The sequence below is a fragment of the Populus trichocarpa genome, chromosome 8 (genome assembly GCF_000002775.5).
Source record: "Populus trichocarpa isolate Nisqually-1 chromosome 8, P.trichocarpa_v4.1, whole genome shotgun sequence".
Lineage (NCBI taxonomy): Eukaryota > Viridiplantae > Streptophyta > Magnoliopsida > Malpighiales > Salicaceae > Populus > Populus trichocarpa.
This window is the reverse complement of record NC_037292.2, coordinates 16,205,216-16,228,985: the sequence shown is the minus strand read 5'-3', so window position 1 is coordinate 16,228,985 and position 23,770 is coordinate 16,205,216.

Genomic DNA, 23,770 nt, shown 5'->3' with positions numbered 1-23,770 from the left:
TCATCAAATAAAAAAATCATTATATTCTTGTCCTGTAAATATTTTTTTGTTTTGTTTTATAAGTTCGACAAAGCTGACCTTGAACCACCAATCGAAGATAAGGCTAGATTCACTGAATGTGCTCCGATTTGCTCTTCTGAATAAAACATATTATTAAATAAGGGAGCACCGAGTGTGTGGTCTGTGTTTGATGTTGTAGTATCTGCTTAAAAAAATAGGTTTTAAGAAATTATTTTTATTTATGATTTTAAAAGATAGGTTTAGAAATTATATATGGTTAAGAATATTGTGAGATAAATTTTTACATATAAAATAAATTAAAAAAAATTATAATACCAACTATCATTATCATGTGTGATTTAACATTGGATTAAAATAGTTTATTAACATAGTACTGTATTTTTTAGAAATTATAATTCTTTACATTCAAATATTTATTTTATCCAAGAATCTCCAAAAAATTTATTCTACTATGCATATATTTTTTTTGTCATTATTAACACTATTTTCCTTGAAAGTTTAATTTGATTGAGAAATGGATGACTCTCCAATTATACTCTAGGGTTTGAATTTAGGGAGGTTATATAAAAAATATTTCTTTATGATGTTCAAAAATCCAACTTAAAATAAAAGGTTATTTTATATTTGAGATAATAGTTGATTAATACGTTAAAATATTTAGATTTTTTCCTCAATCAAAACAACTCCAAGTTCATTAAGAAGATTTTGAATACCTGAAAAAAAACAATCCCAATTGGAGGATCTTAAAGATCCTCCGATGATAAAGTCAGTATCTTTTAAAATATAAAGGTAATAGATGATTGGAAAATGTGAACCTTTCTTATGAAGCTTTTATGATGTATTTATAATCCATAAATCTTGTCTTTGTGTATAAAGGAGGGCCTGTAATGTAATTATCCTGATAGCATTTAATGAGAGATAAATATCTCTTATCTGATGTGAATATGATAGGTCCTTAAATGACTTTTATACACCTAAAAAGGTGTATGGGGATTAGAGTTTAAGACGTCAAGTGTAGCTAAACCTATAGAGACTGAGTTTTTTCCTAAGGTTAGACTCAAGGGAGGTCAGTCATTCTTCTGGACATGCAAAGGAAGGATGGTCCTTATATTAGACTTGGCTGACTGCCAAGCGTTTTGGGTCTGGCATGCGTGCCAACGCTAACTTGGGTTTGACGCACTGTCGAGTCCAATCATCTTAGTTCGATATGCGTGCCAGACCCACACTACCTTGGGCTTGGCACACCGCCAAGCCTAAACGCCTTGGGTCCAACATACATGGTAGACCTACACTATCTTGAACTTGGCGCACTGCTATGTTCAAACGTCTTGAGTGTGGCACGATGTCGGACCCATGCTACCTTAGACTTGGCTGACTGCCAAGTCCAAGCGCCTTGAGTCTGGTATATATGCCAGCCCACACTACCTTGGATTTGGCGCACTGCCATGTTTAAGAGCCTTGGGTGCGACATGCGTGTCAGACCCACACTACCTTGAGCTTGGTGTACTGCCAAGCCTATACGCCTTGGACTTGGCTGAATGCCAAGTCCAAACGCCTTGGGTCTAGCATACGTGCTAGACCCACACTACCTTAGACTTGGCTGACTAGCAAGTCCAAACACCTTGGGTCCGACATGTGTGCCCGACCCTCATTATCTTGGGTTCAACGTGCTAACATGCCCAAACACCTTAGACATGGCTGGAAGCCAAGTCCAAATGTCTTGGGTCTCATATGTATGCCAGATCCATATGTTTTAAAGAACTAGAAAAAAAGAAAATAAAAACTTAATAAAATTGACTCATCAGTTGCCCCCCTAAACCTTTAATATGTGATTTCACATGTAAAGGCTTAAGAGAGGTTAAGGTAAAAACTTGACTAAAAAGCATATCGTCCTCCCTTGAGATAAAGATGGATGGTGTTTGCATACCTGGTGGACACAGGATCATAATACTATATATACGTCTACATGCTATAGTTGTTGGCTTTGTTTCTCCTCCGATGACAATTCTTGATCTCCTTTTCTTTTAATATCTTTCATTTCTTAGTCATTTCCCTGTACAACACCATGTTGGGATTGCTGCCCCTAGGGAGATTATGTCTTCCTTGATGAACAAATGCGTATAACACTAGAAAGCCCTTGGAGATTAGCGCATATAGCACCAGGAAGACTACGTCCATCACTCAAAAGTTGGTGCATATAACATTGAGGAGACTATGTCTATCATTTGGAGATTGATGCATACAACACTGGGGAGACTATGTTTATCCCTTGGAAATTGACGCATATAACACTGAAAATATTCAAATATGAAAAAGTACATTCCTACATATGACGCATATAGCACTACAAATATTCATATATGAAAAAGTACATTCTCACGCATTAGAATATATTTTTAAATGATCTAAATGCCAAGCGTGAGGGAGATTTTTACCTTCCATATCCTGTAAATGGTATGTGTTGGCCTTGATCACTCTTATAACTTTGAAAGGACTATCCTATTTCAAGGCTAGTTTGCCTTTGCCTCCTTTGTTATTCGTGACCTTTAACTTCCAGAGTACTAAGTCTCCACATTTGAACTTTCTATTTTTGACTTTGAGGTTGTGATATTGAGTGGCTCTGAGTCTATAGACTTCATTCCTAATTGCAGCCGTTATATGTGATTCTTCTAGAAAATCAAGATTGATTTTAAGACCTTATTCATTGCCTTCTGTGGTGTAGTAAACTACTCGATGATTTGGACACCCGATTTCAACTGGAATCATAGCTTCTGTTCCGTACATGAGGAGAAATGGTGTTTTGCTAGTAAATGTTTTTTAGTCGTTCTGTAGACCTATAAAATTTCATTCAATAATTTTGCCCACTTCGACTTGGCGTCCTATATCTTTTTCTTCAGTCTATTCAGTTGAACTCTATTAGTTAATTCAGCTTGTCCATTTTTCTGAGGATATGATCAATATGAAGTCTCTAGCATTCTCTTATTTGTTGGTTGTCGAAGTGACATAAAATGTTTTTTTTAGAGGAAAGAGAGTACTTTGTTGGTGGTTATTTTTGCTAGAGCTTCCGCTCCAACCCATTTGGTAAAGTAATCCATAGCTACTAGGATAAATTGTCTTTTGACTGTGGCCTTGGGGAATGGACCTAGGATGTCTGTCCTTCAATGTACAAACGGTTAGGGGGAAGTTATAATTATCATTTATGCAGATGATTGTCAGGGAACTAGCGCAAACCTCTGACATTTGTCACACCTTTTTACCAGGCTCATGACGTATTAGAGTATTGTTAGCCAGTAAAATCATGTCTATGTTACTTGAGCTGCAATAGCTCTAGAGCCTGTATGCAAACCATATATGCCTTCGTGTATTTCTTATAAGATATAAGATCTCTCTTGTGGGGAAAGACATCTTAATAACGGGGCTGAAGAAGATCTTCTATACAACACATCATCGATCATGTAATAACCCGACGCACATCCTGTTATTTGAAAGGCTTCATATCTGTTTGAAGATAACTCTCTTGTTTGTAAATAATTTTTTATGGGGATTCTGTAGTCATTCACCACGCCGAAAGAAACAACTACTTAATCATCTGCACTAATCTCATCTTTTTCAAGATTTCTATCCAAACACCAACAGGGAGTTCCACTAGATTGGAACTAGCCATATTAGACAAGAGGTCTACTCGCTGGTTATCTTCTTTAGGAATGCAAGTGCTTGAGATGGTTTGGTGATCAACGTTGAAATAAGGTTTAACTTTTTGAAGATATCGCTGCGTGTTAGGTTCTCTCGTCTCATTTGTTCCTTGGCATTGACTGACCGCTAACTGATCAACTCGCTAACTGGTAGGTTGCTATTTTTGGACTGATACTTGGCATTTTTTATGAGTCTGTTGTGACATTTAGCTTCTGGAAAGTTTTTCTACTTCTTGAGTTATAGCCATCAATCTATCTCCCTCAAAGCTCCTCTTCTTTTAGCGGACTGGGTGTGCAACTGGATCCACTCTTAATTGGGTGGCTATTTTTGGACTGATACCTGGCATTTTTTATGAATTTGTTGTGAAATTTAGCTTATGGACTTGTAGGAGCTTCGTTAGTGATTGCTATTATGTTGGTGTTAAGGTGGATCTCATTTTAGTGGTTGCTTTCTCTTCTCCTCCTAAACAAACATCTTTCAATGTTTTAACAATCTAGTTCTAACTTTTAGATGCTTGTTTAAAGGCATTTCTTGATCAGATATCAGTACTTTCTTGCCTTTCAAGCAAGTAAAGACACTGTCTTGAGACCATCTAATCTCTTCGGGCTGTGGCTACTCCCTGTTGAGTTGGGAACTTCAAAGTTAAGTACTGAGTGCTAATGATGGCCTTGATTTGATGTAGAAGGGGTCTTTCTAGAATGACATTGTAAGCTAATGCTATATCAATCACTATGAAACTGCCAAGTCCAAGTGTCTTGGGTCCAACATACGTGTCAAACCTACGCTACCCTGGGCTTGGCGCATTGCCAAGTCCAAGCATCTTGGGTTTGGCATGCCACGCTAACTTGGGCGGGGCACACTGTCAGGTCCAAGCGTCTTGGGTGTATCATGTGTGTCAAACCCACACTACCCACGTTATCTTGGGCTTGGCGCACTGCCAAGTCCAAGCGTTTTAGGTTCGGTATGCGTGCCAGACCTACGCTATCTTAGGCTTGGCGCACTGCCAAGTCCAAGCGTCCTAGGTTCCACATGCTTGCTAGACCCACACTAACTTGGACTTGGCTGACTGCCAAGTCTAAGTGCCTTGAGTCTGGCATACATACTAGACCCACACTATCTTGGACTTGGCGCACTGCCAAGTCCAAACACCTTGGGTCCAAAATGCGTGCCAGACCCACTCTATCTTGGGTTTGGCGCTCTGCCAAGCCCAAACGCCTTGGAATTGGCTAAATGCGAAGTCCAAATGCTTTGGGTCTGATATGCGTGTCAGACCCACGCTATCTTGAATTTGACTGACTGCCACGTCCAAATGCCTTGGGTCTGACAGGTGTGCCACACCTACGCTATCTTGGGCTTAGCGCACTGCCACGCTCAAACACCTTGGACTTGGCTGAATGCCAAGTCCAAACACCTTGGGTTCGGCATGTGTGCTAGACCCATATTATCTTGAGTTCTACGTATTGCCAAGCCCAAACGCCTTGGACTTGGCTGAAAGCCAAGTCCAAATGCCTTGGGTCTGACATGTATGTCAGACCCATATGTTTTACAGAACTAGACAAAAATTAAAGAAAAACTTAATAGAATTAACTCGTCATTTCTCATAAATGCATTTGTTTTAGTATGGATAACTTGCTTAATATTCGATAAGAAATGTATTTGGTAGAACATGAAAATATCATAAAATTTGTTTCATATGAAATGATAAAGGTTTGGGTTTTAGTAGGAAAGTTGGTTTATCATTTTTTTTTAAAATAATTTACACAATTAACATGATTAAGGAATAATAGAGAATATATAAATTGTACAAATTCCTTATGAATTACATCAACAAAATTGTTATAAAATTCTTCTAATAATGCCACTCCTATACCATAACCTACATAAGGAGAACTATAAAACATAAGGACCAGATTCATATATAGCAGATGAAGATGACATAATGTGTGTGTGTGTGTGTGTGTGTGTGTGTGTGTGTGTGTGTATATATATATATATATATCTTAGTGTCTATCCTTGAAATAATCATGTAATGTGCTATTTCTTTCTCCCTTTTGAATAAAAAAAACTCTCAAAAAAGAAAAAAAATAATCTATAAAAATTATCAAAGAAATTATACTTAAATGTTTTATAAAGATCCAAGAATCTACAAGCAAGATTGTCACAATCCTGAAAAGCTAAAAATCAAGTTTGATAGAATTGTGACACAATAATACCTGAACTAAAACATCAATACTATTGGAATGAACCCCCTCCCTACTATTAACGAATCATGAACTTGAAGTATAAGGAAGATAGCCACAAAATTAGTTATGCTTTGATAAGTTCAATGGTTATTTGTTTAAACAAAGAGAAAAACATGTTGCTCTAAACAAAACACCAATTTTATTCAATAATCCATGGCTACCAAGCAAAAATCTAAGTACAAGTTAAATAACTCTATTTATAATATGTAAAACATCATGAACAATACTGGAAAAATAATAAAAAAGTTTTAAATCACAAAGCCTTCTCGATGTCCAATTGATATGAAATTTCAACCCAATATAAAACAAGGCCTTTGGATTCTTCTCGTAAAACTTTAATCTAATCCAATAGTTGGATTGAAAATTATACTCATTAACATGAAACTGCACATTAAAAAAATAAACTTAATCCATATGTAAGTAGGGAAATAAGTTAAATCTGCAAGTCTTGTAAGAAATAAAATCCAAATATCTTGAATTATCCCATTAAATACATCTTTAACCTTCTTATCTCTTGACCTTGTAATAAGCCCAATTGAAACATGTAATGCATCATTTGATGATGCTCGCATTCACATCATTCCCCCTCTCCTCAAAAGGATCCAACCTCAAATCATCATCGTGCTTGGATGTTGACTTGTTATTTTCACAAGACCTTTTTTTAACTTTTTTTATACTGTGCTACAAGTCTAGATGAAATTACAACAACGATGAAATAACACGAAAACTAAAAGAAAAAGGGATATAACCTGATTTTATAGCCTTACTCTGATACCAATTGATGTGAAACCTGTGGATATAAAGATCCAAAAACTCAAAGCAAAGTAATAAACTTCCTAAGAAAGCTAAGATTAGGTTTGAAATTGAACTTGACATAATGATAACTTATACCGAGGCACTAAAACTATATGTAACCAACCCATACCCAAAGCCTAGAATCAGTATGCAAATGAGAAGTGTAAGGCCCAACCCACTCCCCCTTGCAGAATATTGTTTGCTATGGCTCAGCCCAACCCGACTTTCACGCCTCACGGTTTTGTTCCCAGTGACCCACAGGCCCCAAAACGTGTCCTATAAGGTTAAGTATCAACTGTCTTAATATGCCCTGGCTCTGGACACTCTTCTTTTGATGTGGGATTTTACAATCCCCCCACCTTAAGAACGAACCGTCCTCGGCTCTGATACCATATGTAAGGCCCGACTCACTCCCCTTGCAGAATATTGTTCGCTATGGCTCAGCACAACTCGGCCTCCACACCTCACGATTTTGTTCCTGGTGACCCACAGGCCCCAAAACGCGTCCCACAAGGTTAGGTACCAACTGCCTTAATATGCTCTGGCTCTGGACACTCTTCTTTCGATGTGAGGTGTTACAAGAAGTATAGAAGACGCCACAAATCTTGATTAATTTTTTGATAAGTCAGGATGAACACCACAAAACAATTGATCTTTGATAAGATATTGAAAAAGTTCCATGAGAAACTAAGAGTAAGATAAAACTCTCACATAGAAGTTTTATTTTTGAATAAATCAATCCATCTCCTTTTCCACTCCAAATAAACCTCGAGATTATTTTTACCTTGAAAACTAGGAGTTTCCAATTTAATAGATTTCGGATCACCAAGCACATTATCATGGTTTTTATAGTTTTGGAAATCTCCTCTATTGATGAATTGACCCCTATGTCTAAAACCATCATCCCAGAACCTACAATCTTATGTTTAAAATCATCATCTCCCATAATGTCATCTTCATCCTTAAAATCATCCAAGTTATTATTCGAGTTTCTTTTCATGATTACCCTTTCAATCAATCATATTCTTATATCCATCATTATTGTTATCTTACCTCTCTACCCTATCCAACCTCTCTTGCATATTATCAATTATCAAGTTAAACCTCTCCAACATATATGCTAGACCTTAAATTTAAAGTGTTAGGTTATTATTCTCTGTAGGAGGTGGTGTAACTCATTTTTCTTCAGACATTTTGAATATGTAAAAAGGTTTTTAGTAGAAAAAAATATCATCACACCTCTCACGTTTCACACAAATAATAGATTTTTCACTCTAATATGCTCGCTATGCCCTTTTCTTCTCATCTCACCTTTATTTCATCTTTTGCAAAATTGAAATCAACACAACCAAATAGAACAACTTAGTAGCACCCAATCCAAATAAGTGTAATTAACTCAAAAAGCAAGAAATATACAAAAACAAGTAAATACAAAACTATGATTATAATTTTACAAGTAGCAAATGAATTCGTACAAATATGAATGTTTTTAAAGATACAAAAAAAATAACCAGAAGCAAATATTATGAAAATGAATTGATTGACACCAAAATAACCCAAATAAAACTTTAGTATACTACCTAGATTAATGTTAATAGTAGCAAAGCAAGTTTCAATAGTTGACGCAAATCAGACCCGTTTTATGCAAACTAAACCCGAACTTAGAATCTAAACTAAAAAATGTCCAACTGAACTCAAATTTGATATATATTAGACCCAAAATAACCAGAATATAAATTTTCAAGTAATTCTGATATGGCTCGACCCAATTTTTCCTTGTTTTAGTTTATGTAGCATAATCTATAACGTCTTTGTTTGAACAACTTTCTTCTTCTTCTTCTTTTTATTTTTTTGTGTTTTTATGTTACTAATATATGTAGTGACAGTAATGAAACAAAATTACACTTTTTTTTTTGTAAGAGTAGTTGTTGCTGCAATTTAAGAGGAATAGATGAAGATATGAAATAATGAGTTTCAACACGTGGAATAAGAAGAATGAAAATCATAAAAGGATATAACCTGATAAATGGAGTCAAGCTCTAATTCCAACTAATATGGATCCTATGGATCTAAAGATTCATAAACCCACAAGCAAGATTGGCATAATCCCAAAAACTTAAGAATCAAGTTTGATAGAAGTGTGATACAATGATTACCTGAACCAAGACACCAACACTATTGGAATGAACCCCCACCCAATGATTAGTGAATTGTGAATGAGATGTAGAAGGAAGAACACCACAAAGTCAGTTATACTTTGATAAGTTTGATGGTTCTTTGTTTAAACAAAAAAAAAATGTGTTACTCCAAGTAAACACTAATTTTATTCAATAATCCATGGTTGCCAAGAAAAAACCTAAGTACAAGTTAAATAACCCTGTTTACAACAATTAAAACTTCCTAAATAATATTGGAAAAATAAAAATTTTACAACACTTTCCTTAAGTTCAAGAGGTCAGAAATGGATTTAAGACCTCTAAAAACCCTAGTAAAACCCTACAAATACCCTGAGTTTTTACCCTCAATATCAAGAAAAAAGGGTTAAAAAAAGAAAAAAAAAGGGAAGGAAAAAAAAGGTGTTTACCCTGGGTTTTTTAGGCCTGTTCATGCATAAAATAGGTTCAGAAAATCAATTTTTAATCCATATTGCACGGACATATAGGTTGTTTTAAGTAGATAGTTTTTTTGATTTGGTACCTTATGCTTGATTTTGATGTTATTTGTTAGTTTTTTGGAATTAAAAAATGTTTATTTATAATAGTGTGATTTATTAGGTTAAAGAAAGCATCCTTTAAAAGCAAAAAATGACCTATTAGGTTAAAGAAAGCATGTATTTTCTAAGCTTGACAATGGCTGCCTTTAATGGGTTAATGTGTGGGTTTCTGGGCATGTTCTTCATGTTCTTGGGAAGAACATTACCTCATACCCTTGATTAAGAGAATGTTTGGTCCATTTCTTTGCATAAACACCTTCGTTAAGCATGATTAATAGATAATCTAGTGTTTATTTGTATCAATAACATGTTTTTGATAGGTTTTAATTCTTTGTCTACCAACATCTGTCAGACGTTGGATTTGTTCCCTTAACTCCAACAAATCCCATACAACCACCATTTCCTAGGTGATATAATCTAGATGAGAGATGTGAATATCATGATATTGTCATGGGCTATTCAATTGAAAATGCAAAAAATTCAACTGTCATGTCCAGAAGTTGGTGAGTAAAGGACATATTGAGTTTGAAGAATGATGGTACCTACCACACAGTCACCCTTATCCCCATCTTCAGCAATAATCAGTAGCTTGCAAAATGCTGACAATGCATAAATAATATGCAATTACCTAGAGAATGAGCATTCAATTTTGCTTCAATAGTTTTTTTTTCATGTATCGTGACTGCATCATGTACTTTCAATGAATTGTGCTTTATTCTTTGTCTTATGATTGTCTTGAAATAAAGATATGCTTTTTTTAAAGGGTATTTTGATAAAATATTTTGATCAAACTCTAACATGCAAAGTTAAGGCTAATCAATCTTGAAAAAAACTAAAAGAGTTTTGATTGCAAAAATGATTCGATGTTTGTTAAAATGGCATGAGGTGACCAAATAAATTTTGAACTCACATACGAAATTAAACCATACATCATGGAGCTAAGTTTTAACAATATGTATATTGACATATAGTGGATTTGATAGTTATGAACTCGTAAATCATGGTTCTTTACAAGTCCAAATCATTACACTGAACGATGTCAAAATTTATCGGTTCTAACCGACCTTGCTTAAAATGATAAAAGGTCATCTTTGTTTATTCCTTCCATGATTCTTAAAATATATTTGTTTAAGATTATCCCTTGCAGCTTCAATTTGAGCCTAATGAAATATTCGTTTAAAAAATAAACCTTAGTATGGATCACACCCATACTGGGGACAAGTGAGAGATTTTTGGTTGAAAGGATGAAGACAATGATAGAATCAATGGTGAAGGAAATGCTAAAAACAAAAGATTATGAAAGACCCAAAAGTAGAAAAGCCCTAGACAGGAAAGGCAAAAGAGATTTTAATTTAGGAAAAGCACAAAAATGCCAAAAGTTGATGTCTAAGGGGCATGAGTGAAAAAAAAAGAGAAAGAAGAAACAAAACTGAAAGGAAAACACACATAAAAGATCAAAAGACAAGAAAGTGAAATACCATGTCTTTTGGTATCTGTTATAGAGCCTCATATTAAGAAAATTATGATTGAGATTATTGTGTCTTTAAATGATTAGATAAAAGATAAGTTATCCATCAAATGAGGAGTTGGAGTTGCTTTATGGCCTCTATTAAGATAACAAAAAGATGAAGGCATATCATGAGATAAATGATGAGAATGAGCTTTAGACTTCTCTTTAAGTTTGAAATTGACAGTTAAAGAAATGACATGATTATGAAGTTTCTTAAACCATTAATTGATCGATGTAAAGATTCTGGTTGGAATGAATGACATTGTTATATGTCATTTCTTTTACAAAGACAACAAAAGAAATATAATAAATTGAATAGTTGATGGTGGTCCTAGGTCATTGAAACCCTCAAATATTTTTTGAGCTTATGAATTTCCCTTCCTTTCATAACCATAAGTCATAGCCTACATTACGTGCTTTTAAAAGTCTTTTTTTTTTAATCAAGCAAGCGATTTGAATTGATAAGTGACGCTCTTAAAATGTGAAGAGCCTTTCCATTAAGATCATGGCTTCACGAAGTAAGTTACTAGTTATTATGCATGCTGATAAAATGGTTACTTAAAAGAGACAATCAGTCTTTATAGAACCTCGAGTCTTGAATCGAACCTCTTGTTGTTGAAATCCATAAAAGATCACCTCATCATATACCATCGAATGATATACCCAAAATGAGAGATTAAAATTAACACAAAGAACCATAAAAGAGCCAAACAAATTGTTTTTATTTTACATTGAGTTAATTTCTCTTTTTAAAATATAAAATAATTAAAGGATTGCATGTATTGAATGGCTTGTGCTAGGTCTTTCACCAAGTTAATTTTTTAAATACTTTCAAAACTAGCATCCTTTTGGTTTCATTTTAACAATGAGATAAAAATGAGCATGATCTTTAAAAGTCCATGGTTAGCTCTCGAGGAAAAGGCGATTGTTTGAAAGCAAGTGATCCATTGATGGGTCACACAAGATCCTTTATGATGATAGTACAAAGGAGCCTGATTAAATTAGTTGATAATGCTTAAATAAAACAAGAGGAGTATGGTTCAACTGAAAGCAACTTCGTGATTGATTGACAATCTAATATGAGGTTGACACCAGAAAACCTTTAGATAATTGTTGGTAGTATGCACACAACTAATCAGAATGTAGTTTTTGAAATAATCCAAGAAGTTGAATGATTTGTTAAACTCTTTCATGATAAAGCAAACAATGCCAAACTTGGGGGGCATGGTCAAACTTAATAAACAATGAGAGTAGTAATAATCGCGGATAGCCTAAGATGGGCACTGCACTTGCATTTAAGTGAAGGATTAACATACGATGAACTCAAAGGAGATGGTGAATCTAAGAAATGAAAATGTTTTGGATAGCTAGCAAAGACACCATATGACGATGGAACATCAAATAGAGGAGTTATATTTCAAATCAGGTAAGGATGCATGCATGTCATCTAACCTCAAAGCATTGAATAAATATTTTTGAATTTTTTAGGAAAAATCTTTAATGAAATCTAGTAAGATTTTGATGAATTTGAGTTGATAAAGAAAGAATCCTTGAGTCATGATAGTAAGGAATCTTTTTTTACCCTAGAATAAAAGGAGTATTCTGGTCAACCCTGCATTCAAAAAGCACTAAATTTTCAAACCCTACCATCAAGAAGGATATGTCAACCTTGCAATCAGGAAGGATTAAGAAATTCAACTCTATCATCATGAAATCCAGTTAACCTTGTTATTAGAAAGGACAAATATCAACCCTGCAATCAAGAAACACTAGGAAAGTTCAGGAAGAGCTTGATCAAAACCTATCATCATAAAAGGAGAAAAGAAGGAAACCTGCCATCAGGAATCTCTGTTTCAATTATACAATAAAAATGTTTTGGATTCAATCAAAATAGTTAAAGACACCCTCAGAAAGTTCTAGTTAAACGGGATCACTAAGATTCAAGATTTTAGGTCAATTGAGTTGAAAAAAAGAGACAGTTGTGCAAGAGAATTGATGTGAGCATATGGTGCTCCTAGTAGCTACAAGATTTTAGTTTTGGTTAAAGGGAATTAGATTAGGATTTCAAGTTAACCGAGTTGCAGACATAGATTTTAGTTCTAGTTAAAGGGAAATGCTAGATTGAGATTTCAGGTTAATCGAGCTGCAGACAAAGATTTTGGTTCTGGTTAAAGGAAACCACTAGATTGAGATTTCAGGTTAATCGAGCTGCAGACATAGATTTTGGTTCTGGTTAAAAGGAATCTCCAGATTGGAATGTCAGGTTGACTGAGTTGAAGACATAAATTTTGGTTTACACACACACACACACACACACACACACAAATATATATATAAAGACATCTAAATTTATATTAAAAATGAAATACCCATTATAAAGCTTTTTTTTCAAAAAAAAACTCAAATATCAAATTTAATATGGTTATGGAGCAATTCTAGTGTAACAGTTTAATAAAGATCAGCTTAAGTTTATTGAAAAAATAAAAATATGGATTGTAAGTGAGAGGGTGTTAGAGAAACTATCCTATATTTAATACATATAAGAAATCAAAACAATATAGAGCTCTTAGTCAATAGAGAGAAGCTCCCGGTGTAGTGAGAGAAGCAGTCTATTAAGCGTCTGTGTTCTTCCCTCTTCGTTCACCATTTTTCTTCTTTTATCTGTCCTCTGCTCCTTAGAGTTCTCTCTTCGGTCAATATGACTAAATCTAAGGTTAAATCCTCAACTCTTTGTTCCACCCAAGGCAATTTCCGGCTTCAAACTAAACGCCATACATTTATCTTGCACACGTCTAGGGTTCCGTCTAGGAATTGCTCGCCGGTTCACCAAGGCTCCATTTCTCCTTATCCGACCTCCTCTCCACCTCGAACAAAGGTTACATTTATTGATTTTGCTGATTTCACCAGTGCAGCTAGGGTTTCGTCCAAACGCAAGAACAAAACCATGCAAAAGACAGGTTCCCCTGCTCCATCTCTTCACTGTCATTCTTCTGGTGGTCGTAATGGTGGCTCCTCTGGCAGTTCCAGGGCAAGCCCCTTGGCTACAGAACGTCATACCGAACGCCGGGTTGGAGTTCACCCTAGCGGTTCCTGTCCGAGCTTAAGTGGTCTCACTCCCACCCTGACTACTGTTCCTCCCCCTCCATCCTCCTTTGTCAAGAGTCATCCTTCAGCACCTCCTTTTGATGCTACCCCCCCCCCCGTTGATGCCACTCTTGCATCACTGGTGATGGATAAGTCTCAGCCTGGTTGTAGCAGAAGTACTCCGGCAGACACACCACCAGGTACTTTAAATTCTCAGTCTCCTGCTCTTGTTCACTTTCCAGAATATGCATCCTCTGCTTCATGTTATCTTCAGGAAACTGATGTTAGTGACCTCGTTGTTAAGTGGAAGTTATACTTGATTGGTTATGTGGCTGGGAAATTCTCAGGTTATGCTTCACTGTTAACGTATATTAATCGAACCTGGCAGCATAAAGCTCATTTCACTATGCATGCTTCGGGTTGGTTGATCTTTGCATTCTCATCAAAATTGGAGATGCTAGAAGTCTTAGGTGCAGGTCCATATATTGTCTTTGGTCGACCTCTTATCCTGAAAATAGTGCTAGCTTATTTTATTTTTTTCAATCTCTTGATATGACCACAATGCCAACATGGGTAAGGTTACCTAATCTGCCATTACGATGCTGAAACCATATTTTTTTTATCAAAAATTGCAAGCATGATTGGAAAGCCGATACATTGTGATGACCCTACTGCATAAATGACTCAGGTCTCCTATGCTAGAGTCCTTATTGAAGTAGACTTGCTCTCCGACTTGCCATCCTCTGTCAATGTAATTTTACCCAATGGCACCACTTTGATTTAGCAGGTTATGTATGAATCTCTGCCACGCTTTTGCAAGCAGTGTAAGACTCTAGGTCATTCAACTCTCACTTGCACTAAAGGACTTAAGCCTAAAAGTAAAAAGAGGTCGCATGAGACTCCAACTTGTTCAGCTAGTTCTAGCCCCTCTGCAGAAACAGATGATGTTGAGAAGCAGGAACCGTACTGTGCAGGCCCTTCTGTTGTTCCTCAAGTGGATCCAATATCTATTGAAGCTGCTACAGTTGGTGCATTAAGGCCCCAGTCTCCTGGTCGCAAGAGGTCCAAAGCTACTGTCACCGAGCTCTCTAGCTCGACTACTCCAATACACCATTCTAAAGCTGAGGCCACTACAACAGTAGCCCCTTCCACGAGGCAATATCTCACTCGTAGCAAAACAGCTACCATTCCATGTTTGGGGTTGCAAAGGAAGTTTAAGGCCCCTGCTGTTGTTTTCCAGTCGCTGCATAGCTCAGATGACTCTGCTCCCTCATCCACTTTCTAATGATTTGTTTATGTTTGATTGGAAGGGTGATCCCTTAGTTCTTGCTTGTTTTATTCTGTAGACTTGTTGGTCTTGTGTTTTTCTTTATGTAGATGCCCTGCTTCCTCTAGGGTAATTTCTGGTTTGGTGCATATTTGCTTGCACCCTGTTGCAGCTGAGCTATCAGTTTGATCTTGTGCAGTTTTTGTTGCTGGGTTCTATGTGTTTTGGATACAATGTTGTTGTTTCCTGGTGCAGTTTGGCTAGCTATTTGTTACTTTTTTAGTTTGGTGCAATATTTTTGCATGTTTCCTGCTTTTGCAGTTGCTGGTGCTATGAGTTGGTTGCTGAGCATCTGTTTTGCTTGGGTGAATTTCCTGTTGCAGCTTAGCTGGCAATCTGTGTGATTAGTACTTAAAAGTGCATTTTTATCAAGGTTTTATATCATCATTTTGCACTTGAAGTATCAATAACTCCTTAACTAAAGCATGTTTTATAATAACAAGTCTGATACCATAAGATACCTTTAATTTATGGTAAATGTTCATCTTAAATGCAGGCCTATCACATAAATGAAAGGATTGTTTGATGAGTTTAAGTACGGAAATTGAAAGGACAAAGAGAGGGCCAAACTTAGCAAAGAGATGTCCGGTTCAATCCAAACTGAAACACTGTTCGGTCATTGGGTCATATTTGGAGCTGTAGATCTTGGATTTAGGTCTGCCTTATATGGATGGAAAGCTAAGACATAGGCCTAAAACTTTCATGCGGAGTTCAAGATTTAAAAAGGCCATTTTCAAGTCCAAATTTGTAGCAACAACGGAGAAGTCTGAATCTATCCTGCAACCCAGACATTGTTCAGTGTTCAGCCCATATCTCGAGTTCTAAAAGTCCAAATGACCTCAACTTTTTTTCTTGGAAATATGAGACAATTTCCTAGAACTTTCATGATTTAAGTATGTTGAAATTATGACGTTATCAATGATGTTTTTGGCAGACAAGAAGATAAGGATTGTTACCAAGTCAAGATGTGGTCCACCCACTCAACAATTAGTCAACAAATCAATAGTTCTGAATTTTGGCCTATAAAAGGAGGCATTTGTCATGTATTTAGGCATCTTGGTTTTCAGATCAAGATCATGCTCTTGCTCTCTCTTTATATTTTGTAATGCTTAAGTTTTGCTTATATTAATCTCTTGCTTATGCTTTTCATTTCCTTTCCTTGTTTATTTATGTTTCTCTCTTTCATTATGTTTAGCTAAGTTTATCATGTCAAGGTGAAAATGTTACACTAATGGTGTAAGAATAAGTATAATATAAACTCAACATGGACCTTAATGTTTGATACTAACATGTTTTATATTTGTTATCTTGTTCACTTTTAACACTTTGCTTGTTAAATGGTTAATCTAGATTTATGTTGTATAACCCTTGGTACAACAAATACTTGGCACTTTCATAGCCCAACCGTATGGTATAACTGACACCTGTGTTATGAAAAGAACTTGATTTGTTGTTAACATAAGTTATAATCATGAATGCCTGACAACATTTACAAGTATTAGCATTATTCGAATAAGATAACTAATGTAATCATGTTAACAATTTATAATCCGATTGAACCTCCTTTGTGTGTGGTTTCCAGTTGAGTAATAAAAAGAGTTTATACTATACTTGTTTGAAATACCATTAGTGGATCCTCTAACCTTGACAATTATTTTATCATTGTTTAATCCTTACATCAATATCACATCTCAAAGCTTTCTTTAACTTGTTGTTGTTGTTGTTTATAATTTATACAATTAACCTCCCTGTGGTTCGACCCCGATCTTGCCGGGTTATTTATTACTTCGACACTCCTACACTTGAAAGAAGACATCAATCTTTTGGTCGTGTCAAGTTTTTGACGCCGTTGCCGGGGAGGTAAATTCTTGTACAAATTATAGTATTTATTTTATTTTCTCTTTTCACTTTTCATTTTATCTAACTTTTGTTTCTTTTTCTTTTCTTTTCTTTTCTTCCTTTTATTCTCTTCCTACACATGCATGAGAGCTTGGTCACGTACATTAAGTGGTAGACTTTGTAGGGTATCCTCATCATTTTCAGAAAATATGGCCGAAGAATATAATCAGTCGCTTTATAATGAGAATAATGAGAATAACTGAGTGAGAACACTTAGAGACCACATGAATCCCACAAGAACAAGTGCACCCTCATGCATACTTCTTCCTCCCGATGCATCTCATTTTAATTTTAAGCCAGACATTATTCAACTTTTACCTTCTTTTCATGTTTTAGATTTAGAAAATCCATACTTGAATTTAAGGGAATTTAAGGAGGTCTGTAACACCTATAATGACTCAAATTGTAGCATGAACACCATCAGGTTAAAGCTTTTTCCTTTTTCATTAAAAGATAAAGCTAAAACATGGCTATAAAATTTGAGACCTGGATCCATTCGTGCTTGGGATGAAATGCAACAATAATTTTTAAAGAAGTTTTTTCCATCTCACAGAACAAACTCTTTCAAAAGATAAATCATCACTTTCACTCAAAAACCAGGAGAAACATTTTACCAATGTTGGGATAGGTATCGAGACTTGCTTAATACTTTCCCTCATCATGGTTTTGAAACATGGAGATTGGTTTCACATTTTTATGAAGGGTTAACACCTAGAAATAGGCAAATGGTTGAATTGATGTGCAATCGAACTTTTGAGAATAAAGACCCTAATGAAGCAATGGAGTACCTAGACTTGCTAGCTGAAAATGCATAAAATTGGGACACTACAGGCACTTATAAGGCACCAAGTAAAACCCAACCTCATACATCTAGTGGAGGTATGTACAACCTTAGGAAAGATCATGACCTCCAAGACAAGTTTGCATCTTTAGCTAGAAAAGTCGAGGCACTAGAATTAAAAAAGAGTGGTCAACTAAAATCTGTTTAAGACATTGTGTGTCAAATCTGTGAAACTAATGAACATTCAACCAATGATTGTCCAACTTTGCCTTCTTTTAAGGAATGTCTCTATGAACAAGCCCATGCTTTAAACAGTTTCCAAAGGCCAAATCATAAACAATACTCGCAAACATACAACCCTGGTTGGAGAAATCACCCAAATTTCAATTGGAAGAGTGATAACAATAATGCACAAACTTCACAACTACTGTTTCAAGCACACCATAATTTCCAAAATTCTCATGGATATGCACCTTCTTATGCTCCACCTCCTAGAAGAAATCTTGAGGAAACATTGCATGCATTCATTGAAAAGCAAGAGACAATCAACACTCAACTTGCTCAAAGCATGACAGATTTTAAAGATACTCTTGCAAAATTGACATCTACTCTTAGTTTTCAAGAGAAAGGTAAGTTTCCATCTCAACCACAGCAAAATCCAAAGGGGCAATACAATGCAAATGCAAGTAGTTCTGGAAGCCAACACATGGATCAAGTCAAATCAGTCACTACTCTTCGCAGTGGTAAGGTTATTGAAAAACTCATTCTTGAACCTTGTGAGAAAGATGATGAGTCAATCTCTGAGGGTAAGGAAGGGGTTGAATCTGAACATTGTAAAGAAGAGATTGATTCTTCGCCAGCACTTCCATTTCCTCATGCCATGACCAAACAAAGGAAAGTCAATCACAACTCTGAAATCTTTGAAACTTTCAAACAGGTAAGGATCAATATACCTTTGCTGGATACAATTAAACAGGTTCCTTCTTATGCTAAATTTTTGAAAGATCTGTGCATTGTGAAGAGAAAACTGAATGTAAAAAAGAAAGCCTTTTTAGCCGAACAAGTAAGTGCTATTCTTCAAAACAATAATGCTTTGAAACATAAAGACCCTGGTTGTCCTACAATTTCATGCTTTATTGGAGAACATAAAATTAAAAGGGTTTTACTTGATCTTGGAGCTAGTGTGAATTTACTTCCATATTCAATTTTTCAAAGTCTCAATTTAGGTGAGTTAAAACCAACTTCTGTAACTCTTTTACTTGCCGATAGATCTGTAAAAGTGCCTAGAGGAATAATTGAAGATGTGTTAGTATAAGTCGATAAATTCATTTATCATGTGGATTTTATTGTCTTGAATACACAACCTGTTGAAGCATGTAATTCATTTCTTGTTATTTTAGGACTTCCGTTTCTTGTAACTTCTAATGCATTGATTAATTGTAAGAATGGACTCATGAAGCTATCATTTGGAAACATGACATTGGAGATGAATATTTTCAACATTTGCAAGCAACCTGGAGATGATAATGATTTACAGGAAGTGGACTTTACTGAAAAATTAGTTCATGATCAATTTCAAACCACTTCTAGTGAAATTGAGATTGATGAATCTGATGATTTGCAAATGGTTTATTTTCAGGAAGAATCAAAGGCAAATAGTTGGAGACCAAAAATTGAGGAATTGCCACCACGAGCAATTGAGTCCATACCTTCAAGTGTTCAACCACCAAAACCTGATTTGAAGCCGTTACCATTCAATCTCAAATACTCATTTTTGGGAGAAAATGAAACTTTTCCAGTAATAATCTCTTCAAAACTTAATGCACATCAAGAAGGTAAGTTATTACAAACTCTGAAAATGCACAAAAATGCATTAGGATAGACCATAGCTGACATAAAAGGAATTAGTCCTTTGATTTGCACGCACATGATTTATTTGGAGGAAAATGTTAAACCCTCTAGAGAAATGCAACGAAGGCTTAATCCTAATATGAAAGAAGTAGTGAAAAATGAAGTCATTAAGCTTCTAGATAATGGAATCATTTATCCTATTTCTGATAGCAAATGGGTAAGTCCTACCCAAGTTGTACCCAAGAAGTCTGGAGTCACTGTGATAACAAATGAGAAAAATGAGTTAATTCCAACTAAGACTATTACTGGTTGGCGCATGTGTATTGACTATAGGAAACTTAATTCAATGACTAGAAAAGATCATTTTCCTATACCTTTCATGGATCAAATCCTAGAAAGAGTTGCAGATCATGAATTTTATTGTTTCCTAGATGGCTATTCAGGTTACAACCAAATTGAAATTGCATTGGAAGATCAAGAGAAAACTACTTTCACATGTCTATTTGGTACTTTTGCATATCGAAGGATGCCTTTTGGATTATGTAATGCACCAGCCACGTTTCAAAGATGCATGCTCAGTATATTTAGTGATATGGTTGAATGTTTTCTTAAAATTTTTATGGATGATTTTTCTGTTTTTGGTGATTTATTTGATGATTGTTTGACTAACTTAGAAAAGGTTTTGAGCAGGTGTGAAGAGAAGAATCATGTACTGAATTGAGAAAAATGTCACTTTATGGTAACAAACAGCATTGTACTTGGTCACATTGTTTCATCGAAAGGAATTGAGGTTGACAAATCTAAAATCGAGTTAATTGCTAACTTACCAACACCAAAATCTGTTAAAGATGTTAGATCATTCTTAGGACATGCTGGTTTTTATAGAAGGTTCGTCAAAGATTTTAGTGTAATATCTAAGCCCTTGAGTAACCTTCTAACAAAGGATAATATTTTTGAATGGACTGAACATTGTGAAGAAGCCTTTGTTAAACTTAAAAACTTGCTTACTTCTGCTCATGTCATTCAACCTCCTGATTGGTCATTACCTTTTGAAATAATGTGTGACGCTAGTGATTATGTCGTGGGTGGTGTTTTGGGACAAAGAAAAGATAAGAAACCTTATGCGATTTACTATGAAAGTAAAACTTTAAATAGTGCTCAAATGAATTACACCACCACTGAAAAAGAATTACTTGCAGTAGTATTTGCATGTGAAAAATTCAGGTCTTATCTTATTGGCTCACCTATTGTTGTTTTTAGTGATCATGCAGCATTGAAATATCTTCTTTCTAAGAAAGATTCTAAGGCTAGATTGGAGCGGTGGATTTTGTTACTTCAAGAATTTGATATCACAATCAAAGACAAAAAAGGCACCGAAAATGTTGTCGCAGATCATTTGTCAAGATTGACAACAAATTCGAGATCTGACATCACACCAATCGATGACTACTTTCCTGATGAATCTTTATTTTATGTCTCTACAATGCCTTGGTTTGCTAATATTGTCAATTGTTTTGTTTCAGGACAATTGCCAGCTCATTGGAGTACCCAAGATAAAAGAAAGTTCTTGAACGAAGTAAAGAACTTTTATTGGGATGACCCTTATTTATTCAAATATTGTCCTGATCAAATATTTCGAAGATACATTCCTGAAAATGAGGTAAGCAGTGTCATTAAATTTTGTCATTCTGAGGTACGTGGGGGCCATTTCTCATCAAGAAAGACAACTGCAAAAATCTTACAAAGTGGATTTTACTGGCCCACCATGTTCAAGGACTCACATGCATTCTGTAAGGCTTGTGAAAATTGTCAAAAGTTGGGATCTATTTCAAAACATCACATGATGCCTTTAAATCCTATTCTTGTCATTGAGATCTTTGATTGTTGAGGTATAGATTTCATGGGTCCATTTCCTCATCATTTGGTTTTTTGTACATATTAGTCGCAGTAGATTATGTTTAAAAATGGATAGAGGCAATTCCAAGTCGAAATAATGACCACAAAACAGTGATAAAGTTCTTGAAAGAAAATATTTTGAGTCGATTTGGAATCCCTCAAGCCATGATAAGTGATGGTGGAACATTTTTTTGCAACAAGTCATTTGAGTCTTTAATGAAGAAATATGGAATCACACACAAAGTTGTCACCCCTTATCACCCTCAGACAAGTGGACAAGTAGAGCTTGCTAATAGGGAGATCAAACAGATCTTGGAGAAAACAGTGAACCCTAATAGAAAAGACTGGTCTTTAAGATTTAATGATGCACTTTGGGCTTATTGAACTGCGTATAAAACATCAATAGGTATGTCACCGTATAGATTAGTCTATGAAAAACCTTGTCACTTGCATGTGGAACTTGAACATAAAGCTTATTTGGCTATTAAAGCTTTCAATTCTAACCTTGATGATGCTAGCTAGTTGCGTAAGTTACAAATAAATGAGCTTGAGGAAATAAGAAATGATGCAAATGAGAATTCAAAAATTCATAAAGCAAGAATCAAAGAGTTTCATGACAAGAGAATCTTGAGAAAAACATTTGATGATGGTCAAAAAGTCTTGCTTTATAATTCTCGACTCTATTTATTTCCTGGAAAACTAAGATCAAGATGGAGCGGTCCTTTTATTGTGAAACATGTGTATCCATATGGGGCCTGTGATATCGAGAATCCAAAGAATGGCAATGTTTTCAAGGTAAATGGACATCGTTTGAAAGTTTATTTTGACAAATTTTCAGTTGAAAATGACTATTGAATTAAGTGATCCTGTATATAAAAATTGATCCCTCCATAAGTTGTAAAAAGCTTAGATTGGATTTGAGCCTTCGTTTGTGAAATCTTATGTCTTTTGGTTTTATTAATAGCATATTATTTTGTGTTGTTATTTCTTATATTTGTTTAAGTTTGTTTCAGGTTTGTTAGTGTTCGCTGTTTCAAGTGATGTCTTCTATACTATATCTTTCTACCTTATGACATTGAGGATAATGTCTCGTTCTGGTTGGGGGGAGAGGGTAGTAGTTGACATTAAAAAAAAAAACTAACTTACTAACTCTTTTTGCTATTATTAAAACCATTTGACAAAACTGTTATTAGGATGACAGAGTAAGGAGGAATTTTATTGACTCTTGAGACGCATCTTAGTAAATAGTCTTATCAAGGTCTATCAAAATACTTCTTGAAATATTTAGGTTTACAAACTCTCGCATTGTTATCACTTGATTCTGCTCATATGCTCATTTAACAAATATTCTTAAACCTTCATTTTCACACACACATTTTAACATATGATTGTGGGTTGCACATTAGATTATTACATTATTTATGTTCTTTTGTTAAAGGTAACAACTAAGGGAAAGGGATAGTATATAATTTTTTTTAAAAAAAACAAATTGATAATATTGATGATAATAAAAACGTAGATAAGTTTGGTTTCGTAACCTCCCTAACCTAAGCAATTAAGCCCGAAGGGGTGTTTTAACACCTAATACCCTAAAGTCAACTGACTTGGAAGCTATTGGCCCAAAGCTTGTTACATGGGTTAAGGAGAAAAGCTTAAGGGAATCAAACATTGCATTATCTATGTATCAGTATCTAGAACCCGAGTTACTAAGCTCGTAGGGGTGTCTCAACACCTAATGCCCTAAGACCAACTAGTCTGGGAGTCATTAGCCGAAAGCTCGTTACATGGATTAAAGATGCATTGTGTTTTAAGTTATATGTATATATATTGAAAAAAAAAGAGAAAAAAAGAAAAAAAAGAAAGAAAGAAAGAAGAGAAGATAATAATCCCAACCCAAGGAAGTTAACCTTAAACATTAGAACATAATATTGTTTTCTTCCAATAAAAGCCCCATCAT